Source organism: Microcaecilia unicolor, chromosome 3 (genome assembly GCF_901765095.1).
Source record: "Microcaecilia unicolor chromosome 3, aMicUni1.1, whole genome shotgun sequence".
Taxonomy (NCBI): domain Eukaryota; kingdom Metazoa; phylum Chordata; class Amphibia; order Gymnophiona; family Siphonopidae; genus Microcaecilia; species Microcaecilia unicolor.
Window position 1 is genome coordinate 489,392,035 of NC_044033.1, and position 18,493 is coordinate 489,410,527.

Genomic DNA, 18,493 nt, shown 5'->3' on the forward strand with positions numbered 1-18,493 from the left:
GCTCCAACAATTCTAGTTTAAAGCTCTCTTCAGTAGGTTAGCCACTATGCTGTTGAAAACATTTCTTACCTTTTTGGATATATGGATATCATCTCTGCTCAGCAGCCCTTGCGTAAATGTATCCCATGGTCCAGGAAGCCAAAATGCTCTTGATGACTCCATCTGTATAGCCACATATTCATTTCCAGGATGTCAGCTTCTTTGCCTTGGTATTTACCATCAACAAGGAGGATCAATGAGAATACCACCTATGTACCTGTCTGCTTCACCCTTTCTCCCAGAGCCATGAAGTCACATTTGATAGGTTTGGAGAGGTACCTAGTAGTATCATTTGTACCAACATGAATGAGCAGCATTGGATAATAGTCATTAGGCTTGATGAGACTCGACAAGTTCTCTGTAACATCTTTAATTTTGGCACCTGGCAGACAACACACCTCCCAGGACATCATGTCTGATCTGCAGATGGATGCCTCTGTACCCTTCAGAAGAGAATCACCAACCTCCACTACCTTTCGCCTCTTAGTGGTCACTGATCCAGGAACTTTGGGGATTTCTATAAGTATTCCATACTGGGAAAGACCAAAGGTCCATCGAGCCCAGCATGCTGTTTCCAACAGTGGCCAATCCAGGTCACAAATACCCGGCAAGATCCCAAAAATGTACAAAACATTTTATACTGCTTATCCCAGAAATAGTGGATTTTCCCCAAGTCCATTTAATAACGGTCTATGGACTTTTCCTTTAGGAAGCCGTCCAAACCTTTTTGAAACTCTGTTAAGCTAACCGCCTTTACCACATTCTCTGGCAACGAATTCCAGAGTTTAATTACACGTTTAAGTGAAGAAAAATTTTCTCCGATTCATTTTAAATTTACTACAATGTAGCTTCATCGCATGCCCCCTAGTCCTAGTATTTTTGGAAAGCATGAACAGACGCTTCACATCTACCCGTTCAACTCTACTCATTATTTTATAGACCTCTATCATATCTCCCCTCAGCCACCTTTTCTCCAAGCTTCAAGCTTCAATTCCTCCTCTTTCTGGAATGCTCTCACCTCCTCCACTACCAGGGCTGTATTTCGGTTCTTCAGATCGAGGACACATGGAGTCATAGTAGCAATCCTGTAGGGTCTCATGATTAAACACTAAACAGAGACTTCCTTCAACTGGTATCTGTGCTCTAAACGGATGCTATGCCAAGCTCTAAAATGCAACCTAAAATACTAAACTAGACTCTAAAACACCATGTATATAAAACCCTGAGCCTTAAAAGGCTACTCTATTGTTTAAATTTACTTTGCTTAATTAGTAGAGTATTTTAACAAAAATAAGTAACATAATTTAACAACAACAACAACAACAACAACAACAAAAGACAATGAAACTACCTATTCAACCCCAAGTGTTCTTTTTCACAAGTTTGAATGCAGTTTCTTGCAGGTAAGATACACCAGTGAAGTTTTCCTGCCCTCAGAAGGTCCTCTCTCAGCACCTCTTCAGGACTAGCTAAAGTTATAAACTATTAATATTGTTAGTTGGAAGGACACCATTATAGTGAGTGGATATGTGGGAGAGGTGGTCTCTCCATGACCGTGAGGAGATAAATTAAAAACCACAAAATCATTCACGGAGAAGCCCCGACCTATATGGCAGACCTTATAGATTTGCCTACTAGGAACGCAAACAGATCAGCACGAACATTCCTCAATCTCCACTACCCTAACTGCAAAGGGCTAAAATACAAATCCACATATGTGACCAGTTTCTCTTTACATCTGCACACAACTATGGAACGCACTACCGAAGGCCATAAAAACAACGCAAGACCTAACTATATTCTGAAGGCTACTAAAGCAGATTTGTTCAAGAAGGCATACCACAAACATCCAGCTTAAATATTAAATAATAAGACTATACACAACCTAGGCACAACCGAAATCGTATCACTGACTGATTAATCTCTTGCTATTAATGAACAAGTACTACCACTTTAATCCTTATGTCGAATATAGTATCTCCTTTAGTCGATGACCTAATATATGTTACAATCCAATTTACTACTCAGGAATCTTCATGTAATACCATAATATACTCTTCTTTACCAAGTCTGTATGAACATGGTATACACATATACCATGATTTGTCTCAAGTATGTTATGTTCCATGTTTGCTACCATGTATGTATGCACCTTAACGCAACACCATTTGTAATTCTGTTACCCGGAAATGGCAACCACCATTACGGCAAATGTAAGCCACATTGAGCCTGCAAATTGGTGGGAAAATGTGGGATACAAATGCTACAAATAATAATAATATAAGAGTGTATTACAGTTCCTTTAATGACCTTAAGCTGGTAAGAGACAATGGTAGAAAAGCAGTGAGAACTGTGTGTGTGTGTGTATATGAAGACCTGCCACAAGATTAAGGGGTGGTATTATCAAGGTGCAGTAAAAGGCAAACCTTTATCTCACTTTGGTTTTAAACAAGAGTCTCCAACATGTGGTATCTCAAAATCACAGGTTGCTGGACTCCTGTGGTAAAAGAATAATACTACTTGCAAGCCACCTCGCAAGCGACACTGCTCTGGATGAAAAACGCTCTTGGGCTTCCCTCAAAGCAATGACTGCCTGTGGGCACAGCAGTTTCTGGTCCCCCCCCCCCCCCCAAAGGAAATTTATCCCTATTTGTCAAAACCCTAATTGAAAGGATGCTTTTCTCCAACCCAAGGTTCCTTCCCAATATGGTAATCCTTCCTTCAAGGCCCCCCCCCCCACCCTCCTGAAGGCACCTCAGACCTACCTTTCACAAAATCCTTGGTTTCTAGTGGTGCAGGCAGGAGCAATTCCCAACCCTCCCTGCCCTCCCAGCGCCTTCTTGCAAAATAGTGCTGGTGACCCCTACTGGTAATCTCACAGTACTAACGCTAGGGGTCATGTTTCCGTATAAGAACATCCAATATTGCAAGACCTTGGTGGAAGGAGAGCTTAGATTGGTGGTGGGTATATGTTTTATTGGGATTTTGACCAGTAAAGGGGCTATTCCTGTTGGGTCATGAGCTGTGGCACCATGGAGGCAATATAGCTGGGGGGAGGCGGGAGCCCACAAAGGACTTTAAACCGGCTGGGCACTCTGGTCACTTTTATGGATGTGGCCTGGGAACATTTTACCAGCTATACTGCACCAAAAGTATAGTATTTACATAGCAATGAACTACTTTACATATATTTGCATATTTTGCATCACATTACTATATAACACAGGGTGACCAAATTATCACTGCGTTAGGGCACTGCATCCAGTGTTAGAATCCTTTAACACCTATTAAGGAGCAAAAACTTGAGTTAATACCCTAACACAGGTTGAAAACTATCCCCCTAAATATGCTCTCAAATGAGTGAAAAAAAACCCAAACTAATTATAGAGAAAACACATTAATCTGGGTTAATGACTACTTGGGAAGATCAGTGATTCCTTATTGAACAATTTGTTAGATATAGATAGACAGATATACATACTGTAAGTTATCCTTTCACACTGATCACTAAGAACAGAGATTGCTGTAAGAATTTTTTGAATGAAAGTGGAATTGAAATCAAGGAATAAACATTTCTTTACATTTAATTCAGCAGGATAAACCCACAAAAAGTGAGTAGCGTGGGAAGGGTAAACGGAACTTTAAAACAGAGGACAGTAAATATTTGTGGAGGAGAAACAGCTGTCAGTTGTTGGCCGTCAGTTATTCACTGTAGCAAACTTAGAACTCTGTGAGAAGAACAAATCTAAGAAAGATTCTGACAGTCAGTATTACAAAGCTTCATAATTAATATTTTAAAAAAAACCCAGAACTGTCAGGAGGCTGATATAAAGACGTTGGATCCAGGAAAAATCAAATTTAAAAGTCTCAAAGTCCATGAACAGAATTTATATAGGAGAGTACATGTATGAGAGCGAATGTAGATCATCTTGAAATAAATAAAGAAAAATAAAATAATTGTGAGTGGCATAATTTGGGCTATTTTAATTATTTTAGGTTGAAATATATTTATTGATATAGAACATATGAATAAACAGAGTCAGCAAGTGTAAATACAACAGTATCAAACATATGCCCCAAACAACCCCATCCCCCTTCCCCATCCCTGACCCCCCCCCCCCCCCTTGCTAAGTTGTAGCTCTTTAGATATCCCTGCCAAGTTGGGGGTCATAGAGTCCTTTATCCAAACACACCAGCAAAGGGATTAGCTATGCAGAAAATCATAGTTACACACTGAGAACACAGACACACATATAGGGAGATTTTGTATCAGCCTCATTGGGATTACTTTTCTCTATATGCTACTACATATTCGTCCCAGAGTTGTATTCTCTTTTCCAGAACCTTATTAGCTTCCTTGCACCTACTGTTACTCTATTTTCCACTCTGTATATATTCCCGGAGTTGGTACTCTCCTCGCCAGAACCTGTAAGCCATATTGAGCCTACTGCTATGTGGGAAAATGTGGGATACAAATGTAATAAATAAATAAATGAATAAAGATAAGAAGTAGAGTGATAAAGAAAAAGAACATTTCCAGCTGGGTTCAAAGCATGAAAGTCCTAGGAAGAGTAAAATAGATAAGTGATTGATTACATACTTTCTGGCAAGTTCTAAGAAAACCGGACATTTCTCTGGGTAAGCGAGCATTATTTTGCTCTGTGCTTTGGTGATTTAAAGATTGGGGGTAAAACAGAAAATGCAGGTTTATTGATAAAGACAGTTTGAATTTTTTAACAAAAGCATTTATTAACTAGTTTCCAAAGTGCAAAACCCTTTTCCCATAGTTTTAAAATTGAACTTTCCGCCACAGCCTAGCATTAAAAGATAGCCTCTACAAGGCATGGCAGGGCCTAGTTCAGTCTTCATTCCCGCCTACCCTAGGACATCTCTTCATTTATAGTCTTCATTTATAGTCAGTTATTCTAATTAGGATAAGGTGGGAGTCTTTATTATAGAGTTTTAATTACATTTCATTACTTTTTGAGAAGCAAACACTAAATAAATCACACAATATACCATATAATCTAAAGGCTCTTTATATTAGTCTAATATCCCTAGTACCTTAAAAAGTTTTAAATTATTAAACAACTCAATAATACTTACATGCAGATGGCAGTCCAACAGTGAGAAGGGTGTTGTCCAGTCTTTTGCATTGAGTGTCACATGTATGATTATCTCCAGTTGGCATGTGTGTGCCCAATGCAAACAGCTCCTAGTTCTCAGAGAATGAGTCCATTCTCTTGAGGCTAGAGTAGCAGCCTTGGAGGAGCTGAGGGACATAGAGCATTACATAGAGGAGACCTACAGGGATGTTGTAGAGAAATCCTACCTCCAGTCTGGCAGCCTCTATGCTGCCTTGGGGGAGGGAGGTCTCCTAAAAAGAGAACATCACCCTTGGAAAAGTAGGAAGTAATCCTGTAGGCAGGACCTGCCCACCAGGGGATGCAATATCCTCTCACAAGGATGTGTCTCTAGGAACTTACTACTACTACTAAGCCACATTGAGCCTGCAAAAAGGTGGGATAATGTGGGGTACAAATGCAATAAATAAATAAAATAAATACTACTACTACTACTACTAATCATTTCTATAGTGCTCCTAGAGGTATGTAGCACTGTACATATTATACGCAGATACTTTCTCTGTCCCTAGAGGACTCACAGTCTATTATGCCCAGGAGGGAATAGTTACGACAGCTGTTGTAGTTCTGTAACCTAGGGGTTAAAATAATCTTAACTGGGCTCCTCCAGAGGGAAAAGAAAAAAGAGTTCTATAGTGATATCACTCTGGAACAACAGCTGAGCAAGCTAAGACCTGGTTGCCTTGGAGACAGCTTGCTGGTCAGTTGAAAGTTGGGCAGAAACTGATGAAGAGAGTATATGTATTTTTGAGTGTGAGAGTGGTCAGAAGGAGTTGAGCTGTGGTGAGGAGTGGATGTGTGTGGTTGGAGCTGGTAAGGGTTGATTAGGAAAAGGGAATTTTACTCAGTAATTGAATTTAGGAAGTGAGTGGGAAGGATAAGGGAGACAGAGGCTGCAGCGCTGCAGGAGAAAGGTTGTGTTTTTGGCATGCTCTGTGAAAGAGAGTGAGGGTATGGTGTTAAAGTTATTTTGAAAGGTTTGGGGTGAAAGTAAATGAATGGGAACTAGTTTAGGGGTGATTTGAAGGTGAGTATGACTGAGTGATGTCGCTGTGAGGGAGGGGTATGAAAAATAAGAGAGTGTGCCTGGGGTGAGAGAGGAATAGAGTTGTGGATGATTTGGGGAAGAAAGGGTGATAGTGTGTTTTAATGGAAAAGCAGCTACAAATCCTGATTGTGAGCGGAATGTGGGGTTTATACTGGGTCTGAGGGTTGGAAAGTGATGTGAAAGTCTGAATCTGGCCGAATTGTGGGTGAATTCAGTGCAGACGCTCTCTCCAGCTCTCTAGAATAGGGACTGCTTAGTGACAAGTAGATTTGAAAGTATAGAAGTATTCTAATTAATTTTGTTTTTGTTAGCTATATGGCCCCAGTCTAATGTAACGTCCCTAAGTTCCCCAATCAGGATTGGAAGAGAAAGGAAGTCAGGGTTTTGCTTCCCAATTTGGTTTAATTATTAGAGAGGTTTAGGAAGAAGAGAAGTACTGTGCAGAGGAATCCGAGAGGAACCGGTGGAAATCCCGGACCACCAACTAAAGGGCCCCCACGCAAGAAAGACAAGTTGCAAAACCTGCTTTCAACGGCAGAACTGTGCTCAGCTAAGTGATTCTTTTTGGGTAGCCCCACAAGCGAGAAAGCCTGTGTTTACCTAATTGCTCTGAAAGCAAATATCAACTGAAGCAAAGTGGATAAGAAAAAGAAAACAGAAAGAGAAACATACTTACCTGAAAGTTTGATCTGAGTATTTTAACTCCTGAAAAGGGGTTAACCTGTAAGACAAGAAGTTGGAACAAAGAATCAAATTCTTTTTTTAGGAAAACTATAGCATGAAACAAATACCAAGTAGAAATAAAACAAGTGACTCATTTGGTGAAGAAAAATGAAAGCGTAGAGCACGGATAGAACACTTATCTGATAGAGGTTCAGGGATGAGTTTTGTCCTATGGAGAGAAAACACAAACAAAAGTAAATGTGAGTTTTACAATTTGACTGTTTACAATGTTATTCTGTGTATTGTTAGACCCTGAGTAGAACATGGTTGTTTAGTCACTGGTACAGACTTAAAAACTTATAAGGTACAACTGTTAGCACTTGTTATATGAAGTTAAGTATTTTACTATTAAACGTTTTTCTATTAAACTGGAAATAAATCTGGTGTGTCTCTTCCAGAGTCAGGGAAAATCCCTACAGTTAGATTATATTCCTCTTGTGTCCTTTGAGGGCACGAGACGTGGATAGTGTACTTGTTCTCCTTCCAATTCTGGGAGTTGGGTTCCGTAGCCACGACTACATTCAATGGGCGAAACAGAACCCACAGTTTAACACACATCTCAACCAGAAGTGAGGGGGAGATACAGTTCATGATTTGATCATTAGGCAAGTATATAGCTGGGTGGCTGGTGGACGTGAGAATTGCCTGGTCACTTGCCTTCCTGATGTGAAAGTGGCAAACCTCACGTGCCACCTAGATAAGATTTTAGATAGTGCTGGGTAGGAGCCAGTTGTTTTTGTACACGGTTTTCCTCATATTTGGAAGACCGTTCCTTCTGAGTTTTTCTGCCCGGTTCCAATTCCCATTCTCTGCCCCTTCATTAAGATGTTTCCCAAGGTTCTTTGTTTTCCCTTATGCTGTTTAATATTTTCCTTGTCCCATTAGCCACCCCTATTCAGTCCTTTTCTATTAGATTTTACATCTATGCAGATGATATTATCCTGGTCTCACACCTTGACCCATTCAATCCTGACCTTTTCTCCCTACTGTCTTGCCTGGACCCTGTTTCAGCTTGGTTGTCCTCCAACTGTTTGCTTCTGAACTCTACTAAATCTGTAGCTCTTTGGATTACAGGGAATTCTTCTTATCCTACTACTTCTTCTCTGTCTGGTATTCTTCTTGGTCTGATCAATTCCCTCAAATATTTGGGTGTGATTCTTGATCCCAAAATTTCCTTTGTTCCTTATATTTTGACTACTGTTAATTCTTGTTTCTTTGCTCTTCATAGAATCCATGCAATCTGCAGTTTCCATGATGCCTCCTCCTGCGCTACCCTTCTTTCTTCACTAGTCCTGTTTCGCATTGTCTACTGTAACATGACCTCAGCAAGTCATCCAAAGATTGACCTCTCTCTCATCTTCATGCAGTCCAAACACTGCTATATGCTTGTTTACTCATGCACATCATTCTGATCACGTCTCACCTCTTAGGAAGCCAATTACATTGTGCACAATCTTCTCGCGTGTTCAATTTAAGCTCCTGATATTGGCTTTTAAGGCCCTCCACTTTGGCGCCCCTTCCTACCTCACTGCACTTATTTTCCCCTATAGCCCCTTCGCATTCCCTTTGTTCATCCTCTGCTTCCCTTCTTACTACTCCCCCAGTTCACCTTAACCATCTGCAATCTACTCGTCATTCTGCCTTCTTTTGCCTGTTCTCCTCTTTGGAATGCCCTGCTCTTGTTTTAATGAAACTGAACATGCTCGCACATGCTCAGTTTCATTAAAACAAGCATGCAGTGCATGGTGCGCTGAAAACAGGAGAGGAAGCAAGTGCGAGACCAGCGCGGGACAGATAAACGCTTCAGCTGGTAGGGGTTGAGGATCCTCACCAGCAAAGGTACCTTGCGGCAGCGACAGCAGCAGGGGGGTCTCGGAAGAGGAGGTGGAGACGGTTGGAAGCAGTGGCGGGGGGGGGGGTCAGAAGTGGTGGGGGAGGGGCGGCGGCTGGGGGAGGCTGGCTAAAATGTGCTCCCCCACTTTGGGCTCTGGACCCCCCTCCCACCGAAGTCTAGCTACACCCCTGACACATACTGCACTGTGATGACTGCCCCTGCCTCAAGGACCTAAATAACTTGAACTGCTCCACCAACCCCTATGCCTTGTATTCTAAAAGAAATATTTCCTTCGCTCTCCCTTTAGTTTCTTCTCCTATAAGAGCTGGGAGAGTTTTCTGCTCTTATATGGTGTTGTGCCTTCATGTTGGTTTAACAAAACAAAACATTTTAAAATAAATCATAAATTTCTACTGCTTTGTCACCCTCTTATCAGCCATCCATCCCTCCCTCCCTGACCAGGGTTGCCAGGTGGAAAATTTTTTTCCCACCCAAACCAGCCTAAATCCAGCCCAAAACCCGCCTAAACTCAAACCCCGCCCCTGACACCCCCACCCCCGCGTCATCACCCCCGCCGTCATCAACCCCGCCCCCGCCGTCATCGGCCCCGCCTCCCCCGTCATCGGCCCCACCCAGAACATCACTAACCCCGCCCAAAACGTCACTAACCCTGCCCCCCGCGGCCAAAAAAACCGCCTAAAAAACCGCCCAAAAGACAAAAAAGAAGTCCAAAAAACCGCAACCCGCCGCGGGCAAAAATTTCCCGCAACGGGTTGCGGAAAACCGCCCACCTGGCAACACTGTCCTTGACCCTGTCTCTCACCTAACATACCCCACCCTCTTCCTTTGAGACTGTCATTGAAATGCTTGTGTTTCACTTATATATTCTGATATTTGTCAGTATTTGCTCTGCTCATTTCTTTTTTTTTTTATTATATTTTTATTAAAGGTTTTGTCATACAGAGAATGCAAAAGTAAACACAAAATCAACCAAACCCCCCCCCCCCCCCCGAAAATTAACCCCCCCCCCCCCTAAAAAAATAAAATAAAATAAAATTCAAAGTTCCATGGCAATACCCGGAGACAAATTGCAGGGTTACACAAGTTCAAGGAGTGCTATGTGGCTCCTGACAAAAAAGGTCTAAACGAGCCCAGGTCCTCAAAACAGACCTAGTATTTCGACGTCTATGGGCCAAAATTGTTTCTAATCTGAAGAAGGGCTACCTTTGAAAGCTAATCAAAAAATGTATTTAGTCCAATAAAAAAGATATCATCTTATTTTATTTTCACTGTTTTGTTTATTTTCTATTTATTACCCCCCCCCCCCCCCCCAAAGAAAAAAAAGAAGAAGCTTACACAGGGATTGGCAGATTCGCTTTGCAAATTTGGAAGTATGCATTGTGCACTGTGAAACCATTCCCTTGCAATGAACACCTCAGGAAACAGGATTTTCAGCATCAGCATGCTTGCATGGCCAAACTCCAGCTTTCATAGGAGCTAGCTCTATGGGTGCCAGTGGGTGCTAAGAAATATTGAGCCAGCTCCTTCACTGTGTGTAGGGAAAGGAACAGTTTGTATCCTGTATGGTATTTTGAAATGTTGGTGCCCATGCCTGCCCTTACAAAGAAAAAAAACCCTCAGCACAGGATACAGCCAGTGTTCTTCCCCCCCCCCCCCTTAGAGAAAGAGAACCTAAAAGCTTGAAGCAACACGCAGCTGCAAAGGACCAATCAGCATTCAGAGAGAACAGGCTGCACAGAAATGACCTTGCAAGTGTAAATTGTCAATTAGGTAAATAGTGGGGGTGTGGATGAGAAAAAAAGCAAAGGGCCATCACCCCACTGTCATATCAGAAGATGACACACAAAGAATTTCACCTGGCCATTTTTGGTTTCTAATGAAATAAAACAACATGGGTTATGTCATTTGGCAATGTTTCTAATGACAACCCATCCCCATCTTTTTTTTCTGGAAAGCCAGTATAGAAAGTTTTCAATAAACATCTTTGGGCAATAACACAAACCCCAGCACTAACTATCAAAATGACAGCTTCCTGAGGCATTACCACTTGTTTCCAGTCCCCCTCCCCCATCAATCCCCTGATCTACTACTACTACTATTTAGCATTTCTATAGCACTACAAGGCATACGCAGCGCTGCACAAACATAGAAGAAAGACAGTCCCTGCTCAAAGAGCTTACAATCTAATAGACAAAAAATAAAGTAAGCAAATCAAATCAATGTGTACAGGAAGGAGGAGAGGAGGGTAGGTGGAGGTGAGTGGTTACAAGTGGTTACGAGTCAAAAGCAATGTTAAAGAGGTGGGCTTTCAGTCTAGATTTAAAGGTGGCCAAGGATGGGGCAAGACGTAGGGGCTCAGGAAGTTTATTCCAGGCGTAGGGTGCTGCGAGACAGAAGGCGCGAAGTCTGGAGTTGGCAGTAGTGGAGAAGGGAACAGATAAGAAGGATTTATCCATGGAGCGGAGTGCATGGGAAGGGGTGTAAGGAAAGACGAGTGTGGAGAGATACTGGGGAGCAGCAGAGTGAGTGCATTTATAGATTAGTAGAAGAAGTTTGAACAGGATGCGAAAACGGATAGGGAGCCAGTGAAGCGACTTGAGGAGAGGGGTAGTATGAGTAAAGCGACCCTGACTGAAGACGAGACGGGCAGCAGAGTTTTGAACCGATTGGAGAGGGGAGAGGTGACTAAGTGGGAGGCCAGCAAGAAGCAGATGGCAGTAGTCTAAACGAGAGGTGACAAGGGTGTTGATGAGGGTTTTGGTAGAGTGCTCGGAAAGAAAGGGGCGGATTTTACGGATGTTGTAAAGAAAGAAACTACAGGTCTTGGCGATCTGCTGGATATGAGCAGAGAAGGAGAGAGAAGAGTCAAAGATACCCCAAGGTTTCGAGCTGAGGAGACAGGGAGAATGAGAGAGCCATCAACAGAAATAGAAAACGGGGGAGCGGGGAGGTGGGTTTGGAGGGAAAAATGGGAAGCTCAGTTTTGGTCATGTTTAATTTCAGGTGGCGTTGAGACATCCAGACAGCAATGTCAGACAAGCACGCTGAAACTTTTGTTTGAATGCAAGGTGAGATATCAGGGGTAGAAAGGTAGATTTGGGAGTCATCAGCATAGAGATGGTAGGAAAAGCCATGGGATGAGATTAATGAACCAAGGGAAGAAGTGTAGATAGAAAAGAGGAGGGGACCAAGAACAGAACCCTGAGGTACGCCGACAGGCAGAGGGATAGAAGTAGAAGAGGATCCACCAAAGTGAACACTAAAGGTGCGGAGGGAGAGGTAGGAAGAGAACCAGGAAAGGACAGAGCCCTGGAATCCAAGTGAGGACAGGGTATCGAGAAGTATGCTGTGATCGACAGTGTCAAAAGCAGCGGAAAGATCAAGAAGAATGAGGATGGAATATTGACCTCTGGATTTAGCCAGTAATAGGTCATTGGAGACTTTAGTAAGTGCAGTTTCGGTTGAGTGGGGAGGGCAAAAAACAGATTGTAGTAGGTCAAGAATAGCATGTGAGAAGAGAAAATCAAGGCAGCGGTGGTGAACAGCACGCTCAAGTAATTTGGAGAGAAAAGGGAGGAGGGAGATGGGTTGGTAATTAGAGGGACAAGTAGGGTCGAGTGAAGGCTTCTTAAGGAGAGGTGTGACCACAGCATGTTTAAAGGCAGTAGGGACAGTTGCAGTGGAAAGTGAGAGGTTGAGAATGTGACAGATAAAAGGAATAAGAGCAGGTGAGATGGCATTAAGAAGGTGGGTGGGAATGGGATCAGAGGAACAGGTGGTACATTTTGAGGAAGAAAGGAGAAGTGTAGTTTCCTCTATAGTAACTTCAGGAAAGGAGGAAAAGGAATGAGGGGAAGGAGAGAGAGGGGAACGGACTAGTGGAGGGAGAGGTGGCGAGGTAGAGAATTCAAGGTTTATCTTTTGAACCTTGTTGTGAAAGAATTCAGCAAGGGTCTGAGGAGAAAATGAAGGGGGAGTTGGGGGAGGGGGCACCTTGAGGAGAGAGTTCAATGTGGTGAACAGAAGTCAAGGGTTAGAGCCAAGAGAGTTGGTCAGTTGGATATAATAATCCTGTTTGGCACGTAAAAGAGCAGATCTACCAATGCTCCTCTCAATCCGATCCCCCACCCCTACCCCTACCCCTCATCAGACACCCCTCTGGACAAGTCACTTAACCCTCCATTGCCCCAGGTACAAAACTTAGATTGTGAGCACACTAGGGACAGAAAATAAATATATATGTAAACCACTTTGGTTCTACCCACAGAAAGGTGATATATCAAATCCATGATGACCCTGCCTTTACTCCCTAATCAGACATTCCTCAGTTTTACTTCTTGGGCGAGTAGTTGTTGATATTGGGTTATACTGATAAAAATTATATCAAGAGGTAGAAACTGGAGAAACATTATTGCACAATGTTATGTTCCTGTGAACTAAAAAAACCAAAAACCCTGTACTTGATGATTAATGGTATTTATCACCTTGAAAGTTAATATGTGATAAAATCACATTGTGCTATCAAGCTGGGTTTTTATTTTAATTTAATTGAAATATGCCAATTGGGGATTAAATGGTTTGAACCCGTTGGAAGGCTGATTTTGATAAATGAATCAATGATGGCTGCTTATAAAAACACTTTTGCTTTGACTAAATATATTGCAAGGGGTGCAAAAACCTTTCTGTGACCCCTTTTGGGTTATCTGGATTATCACATAAGCTTTTCCTGTCAATCCAAAGGCCTATAGGCAATGCATAGAAAAAAAATCAGGATTGACAACGTATATGGATTTCCCCAAGGGATTGCCAAAATTGATCTGCTAGAAGGGGGAGGGATTGAGTTGGAAGGGGAGTGGATGACCCTGCCTAGAGGCAGGGCCGGTCCTAAGGTTTCTGGCGCCCTCCTGCAGCCTATTAGTCGGCGCCCCTACCCATCCAGGGGCGGGATCATTATCCAGCTTATTTTCGAAAGAGAAAAACGCCTATAGTACGACCTAAATCGGGAGATAGACGTTTGTCTCGCAAAGGCGCCCAAATCGGTATAATCGAAAGCCGATTTTGGGCGTTTCCAACTGCACTCCGTCGCGGAAATGAATAAAGTTGACGGGGGCGTGTCGGAGGTGTGGTGGAGGCGGAACTGGGGCATGGTTATCAGCCGAGGAGAGATGGGCGTCTTTAGCTGATAATCGAAAAAAAAATGGCGTTTTGACCGCGATTTTGGGTCACTTTTTTTGGACCCTTTTTTTTCACGAACAAGTCCCAAAAAAGTGCTCCAACTGCCCAGAGGACCACTGGAGGGAATCGGGGATGACCTCCCCAGACTCCCCCAGTGGTCACTAACCCCCTCCCACCAAAAAAAAACCCACTTTACAAACTTTTTTCCAGCCTCTATGCCAGCCTCAAATGCCGTACCCACCTCCATGACAACAGAATGTGTTCCATCCTCTCACAGCCTTTCCCTGGGTCAGATGTGGCTCTCGGGTGCAGTACAGGGTCACATCAGCATTGCATTGTGGTGGGTGTAGGGTATTGGGCTCCGTGATTTCATTAGCTTGTGTTACAGTCTCACGATGTTGGTAGTTGGCAGGCTCTTCTCCCATGGTGCTTTTCCCCCTGCCTACTGGGTCAGAGTGTGCCCTGTTGTGTTTCCTGTTGTAGTCCATGCGGTAGTGGCCATTTTTGTAAGCCAGTTTTAGTTCCCTTTCCTTTGGTAGCCACGTTAGACAACTTAGTTCTTACCTTGAATGTGGCTGAAAGAGGGCATTGTACAGCATTCTGCCAGCTCTGACCTACTGCTAATCTCAGTACCAGGGAGACTCGTTGCCAGTGGGGCACAACCTCTGATCTGCAGTTAACTGTGAGTAAAGGCGGTTATTCCAATAAAGGATGTTTTCGGAGAGATTAGTCTTCAGGTGTCAACTGGTGTGCCAATGTTATATAGCAGCAACCAGTCCTAGAGGCCTGCGTGTATGCAGGTCCCTGGAGCACTTTTAGTGGGTACTGCAGTGCACTTCAGCCAGGTGGCCCCAGGCCCATCCCCCCCACCTGTAACACTTGTGCTGGTAAATGGGAGGCCTCCAAAACCCACTGTACCCACATGTAGGTGCCCCCTTCACCCCTAAGAGCTATGGTAGTGTTGTACATTTGTGGGTAGTGGGTTTTGGGGGAGGGGAGTTAGGAGCTCAGCACCCGTGGTAAGGGAGCTATGCATGTGGGAGCTTTTTCTGAAGTCCACCGCAGTGACCTAGGGTGCTAAGTTGGTGTCCTGGCATATCAGAGGGGCCAGTGTACTACGAATCCTGGCCCCTCCCACGACCAAATGGCTTGGATTAGGACGTTTTTGAGCTGGGCGTTTTTAGTTTCCATTATCGCTAAAAAAAACAAACGCCCAGCTCAAAAACGTCCATTTTTTCGAAAATTCGGTTCGGCCCGCCCCTTCACGGACCCGTTCTCGGAGATAAACGCCCATGGAGATAGGCGTTTCCGTTCGATTATGCCCCTCTACGGCTCCACCCCTACAGTAGTCACACACCTTTTACCAGCCATGACATCATTGAAAATATTACACCAGTATAGAAGAAAAATAACGTGTTTTTTTTGTTTTCATTATAAATAATTTCTGTAAGCTGTTACAACTCCATTATACTCAAAATGACACAAACCAAATTAGCATACAGACCATGAATTAAGAGAACAGACAGTCTTGCCAACTCTGAAAAGCAATGTGTTAGCAAAATCTCAGAATCTAACAAACAGATCCCTATTCAGACACTTGGCCTTGCAGTCACACATGCAGAACAGAAATAGCCCCTCTTCAAATTCTTCAAAAATTAACCTGAAATCCTAAGAACTTAGGCTCTGCATGCACCACAATACCAGAAAAACAGAAAGAGACACATTGCTATACATTGCAAAATAAGATAGCAGATGTAAGTTCTCAAAGTGGTCATATTCCAAACACTAAAATGAAAATAAATTGATTTTTTTTCTACCTTTGTTGTCTGGTGACTTTGTTTTTCTGATCATGCTGGCCCAGTATCTGATTCTGCTGCTATCTGTCCTCTTAACTCCGTTTCCAGGGCTTCCTTTCCATTTATTGCTTTACTTTCTGCCTTTCTTCTTCATTTCTTGCCCTACATCCGTAAGTAAAAGCTGGGTCCTCTGCAGACTTGACTGGCCAGAGGATCCAGCTTCTGCCTATTTTCTTCATCCATATGCAGTTTTTCTCCTCTCTTCCTTTTCCCTCATCTCATCTCCTTCCTCTCTCTTCCCTCCCCTCCATCCATGTCCAGCATTTCTTCTCTCTCCCTTCCCTCTTCTCCATCCACCCATGTCCAGCAGCCCTCCTCTCCCCTGCCCTCCCCTCTATCCATCCATTGTCCAGCATTTCTTCTCTCTCCCTTCCCTCTCGTCCAGCAGCCCTTCTCCCCCTGCCCTCTCCTCCACACACCCATGTCCAGCAGCCCTCCTCCCCCCTGCCCTCCCCTCCATCCATCCATGTCCAGCATTTCTTCTCTCCCTTCCCCTCCATCCATGTGCATCTCCTTCCTGTCTTCCCTTCCCTCCCCTCCATCCATGTCCAACAATTCTCTCCCTGCCCTCCCCTCCATCAATGTCCAGCAACTTTCCTCTCCCCTCCCCTCCATCCACCTGCTCCCCCCAGTCCCAGCAGCACCCAATTCCTGATCCCCAAAGCCAACACCCTGTTCTTGCTCCCCCCCAGTCCCAGCAGCACCCGATTCCTGAACTCCAAATATCAGAAGATTCCTCTCCCCCCCTTCTCACTTTGTGATTGTTGTTATCCAGACTCGCCTTGTAAGTCTGCCATGGGGCCCAGCCCTCCACCTGTAATGACTCTGAATCCCTCGGGTCCCTGAGCGCGAGCGCCCCGACCCCCACCAAGAACAGAAGAACCACGCTCAAGCTCGCAGTGCCCATAGCGTGACCACAGTAGCCCTCAAGCACCCGATCCGACATCTCTTCGGCTGCCGCATTCTATAGGGCCGCGGACACGTCAATCTCTGAACTCCGTGCCCCATAGGAGCGCACGCATATCAATCCCCGCCTCCAACGATTGGTTCCACCCCCCGCCCACTCGCTATTGTTTACCCATTAATCACCTGCGAGACCTTCGTTTAAATACTGGAGCAGGAAACCGAAGGCAGGGCTGCTGTCGGGGTCCGGGAGCTGAGGTAACCGGCAAGGGTAAGCATGGTGCGGCGGCACCCTCCAGAGGTCGGCGCCCTCCTGCCATGCTTACCTCGCTTACTGGGTTGGACCGGCCCAGCCTAGAGGGGAATGGTTGTAGGAAAGTTACTGTGGGAAATGTATGTGGTGTTAGATGGATAGTAGATGCCATAGTTGTAGTGAAGTTTTAAGATTATACAAATTATGGGATTATAGAGCACATAGTCTTTGGTTGCCTTCAACCCCACCAGGACCCGTGAAGAGATGGGGTATCCTGCTCAGGCCCAATAACTTGAAGCTGAATAAAGAGGAAGTTTTTGTTAACAGCATAATGTCAGAATTACCTGAGACTGAAGCTCCGGGTGGGTAGAAAGGGTTAACCCATCCTGGGAGCAGAACAGGGAGAGGCCTGCCCAGTGCTCAGTGACAGAGGGGGCAGCTTGAAGAAGTGCACCTCTCTGAGGATGACAGACAAGGCGTTCTGATCCAAATGAGTTCCGTCCAGCTGCTGGGTAAAAGCCCAGAGGGACAGCTTGCCTGTGGATGAAGCAGGAAGCCACAGCCTTGGATTGTTCTGCCAGAAAGGATGGGTATTGGAGGACTGGATGGAATTGTAAATATGTAAATACCCTAGGACAGTGATTCCCAAACTTTGTGTTGGAGGCACCCCAGCCAGTCAGGTTTTCAATATATCCACAATGAATATTCATGAGATGGATCTGCACGCAGTAGAGGCAGTACATGCAAATCTCTCATGAACATTAATTGTGGGTATCCTGAAAACCTGCCTGGCTGGGGTGCCTTAAAGACCAGGTTTGGGAACCACTGCCCTAAGATTTATAAGAGCCTATAATTCAGTTATTAGAATTTCTACCAATAGTCTGGACTGGCACAAAAACCTCTACTGTTAATGTTTGTTAGAAAAAAAAAAAATTTGACATTTGGCTATGTGCCTGTTGCAGCGTTCTAGTAAAGTTATTTGCATTTACTATGAAGCCTGGAGTGGTGGTCAAGTGGAGTTTGTTCAAAGACTAAAGAGAGTAAGAGGAGGAAATAAATAAAGAGTAGCTTAAAACCCTATGGCCTCCTGGGATCAAGCCCGGCCCCAGCCTGTGCCCAGCTCACTTGAACAGAAACATTTTGTTTGTGGCCCTGGTTCGAGTACCTGACCCAAATAGCTAGTTGGTGCCTGAACTTATGCGGGAGACCAGGGTTACAGAATTGAGGAGTTTTGAATCCCAGTTATGAACAGTACAGATAGATTGATTACTTCTATAAAGAAGAATTTATTTAGCCTTTTAATCTTGGCTATGTCAGCCCTTAAAGTTTGCTGCTCATAAATCTTTTTTTAATGCAGTTGCAGTTCTAGATAATTTATTTCCTTTTAAAAAAACATGTGCTTAATTTTGTAATAAATTCTGTTAGGATGGCATTGCCTTTATGTTGTTGTTCATACATAAATCATATTGTGTTAATATTAATATATATTGCTTAGGT

General features: G+C 43.9%; 1 long non-coding RNA gene across 1 annotated transcript; it reads right to left on the bottom strand.

Annotated features, from left to right (window-relative positions):
- Nucleotides 1–419: 419 nt before the first annotated feature.
- Nucleotides 420–17,818, bottom strand: LOC115467095. The gene is made up of 3 exons (XR_003941643.1): nt 17,807–17,818; nt 3,173–3,175; nt 420–519 (listed from the first exon to the last, which is right to left on the bottom strand). It is a non-coding gene; the product is annotated as an uncharacterized LOC115467095 (long non-coding RNA).
- Between the last annotated feature and the right edge of the window lie 675 nt (nt 17,819–18,493).